At 23.4% G+C, this 1,524-nt stretch overlaps 1 protein-coding gene across 1 annotated transcript in view; it reads right to left on the bottom strand.

Annotated features, from left to right (window-relative positions):
* The window catches only part of LOC111680965 (formin-J), a 78,375-nt gene that overhangs the window by 21,021 nt on the left and 55,830 nt on the right, over nucleotides 1-1,524 (bottom strand). The window lies entirely within an intron of this gene.

The raw sequence follows: 1,524 nt of genomic DNA, 5'->3' as shown, positions 1-1,524 counted from the left end.
CTAGTCTATAGTCTAGTCTATAGTCTAGTCTATAGTCTAGTCTATAGTCTAGTCTATAGTCTAGTCTATAGTCTAGTCTATAGTCTAGTCTATAGTCTAGTCTATAGTCTAGTCTATAGTCTAGTTTATAGTCTAGTCTATAGTCTCGTCTATAGTCTATATTTTCATAAAACACAGAGCTATGTTTAAACACCCTGTATTGCTTACACACTATATTAACCCAAAAATTATATATGTTTTTTTATTTTTTTTCATTCGTATATCGGAAGAATATATACTTTTTTGCCAAATATTTATTTTTTTTATTTTATATCTCAGTTTATTGTTAACATTCGACATGTAGAAAGAAGTTTTTTCCTGGTCTGTTCTCAGTGATTTGTTCGTCATACGCGGTATATTTCTTAGTATTCAAATATTTAGTTTAATAGTGAAAATAGAAAAAAACAGCATTTATTAAAAAAATAAATGTTTTAATTCAAAACTAAACACTCTATAAAAACTCATAAAAAGGTGAGTTAATTTAATTGAATTGTTATTAACGTTCACAAGAAAATAAAACAATCAATTTTGTTGTTTAATTTATGAAAAAAGGTGTAAATTATTTATTTATTTCATTATTACTTACATACATGAGAACTATTCTTTTTTAAAATAAGTGTGAAAATTTTGAAGTGTTTTTTTTAATATGTGTGGACCTAAGTGTAAATGTAGATCTTGTTTATTTTTAATTATTAGTACTAAAAATATCTATATTTTGTGTTTGAAAGAAATATTTTGAAGCATATTTTTCTAACATGGAATAAAATCACACGGCCTGTCAAAATTTCTAGTAAAGTGTACAGAAAGAGGGTGGCTGTCAACAAACTTAATATTCATTTTAACATAAAGAAATCTTCCTATAATTTTAATATTCTTAAATAAAAAATATAAACAATTACTTCGACCTTATTTGCTGGAAATAAACCAATTTCTATTATTGTTCCAATAACAAGGTCATTTTTCAAACATATTAACTAAAATAAAAATCTGTTTTTTAAGGTTTTCGTGCCAATAATGTGGGTAATACATACATATACATACATATATAAATTCATGCGAATATATATTTAGTTATTAACTTGTGTATGGAAAAATTAATTTATTTATGTTCCTAAATGTTTTATATTGGATTTTTTTATTTATTTTATAACTGCAGTTTCTACGCCATATAGAAATTCTTATTTGTTAATGTAATTAGTTTGTTGAACATATTTAATCTTAAATTAAGCTTCAGTATTTGGAAATTAATTAGTTAATTTATTTATCTTTCTGCATTTGCTAAAAATATCTTGTTTTTTTGAAAAGTGGAAGAATGCAAACATAAACATACATATGTATTTTTGCATTATTGTTGTATTATTATTCAAAGCAACTAAGATTTACTAAATTTTAAGTAAAATATTTTATTATTTGATTAGAAGACAAGTAAGACAGCGAAATTATTTTACAAATTTTATCTGGTTTTATAAGAAATGCTTCTAAGAG

The sequence above is a fragment of the Lucilia cuprina genome, chromosome 4 (assembly GCF_022045245.1).
Source record: "Lucilia cuprina isolate Lc7/37 chromosome 4, ASM2204524v1, whole genome shotgun sequence".
NCBI lineage: Eukaryota > Metazoa > Arthropoda > Insecta > Diptera > Calliphoridae > Lucilia > Lucilia cuprina.
This window is presented reverse-complemented; position numbering and strand designations above follow the sequence as displayed.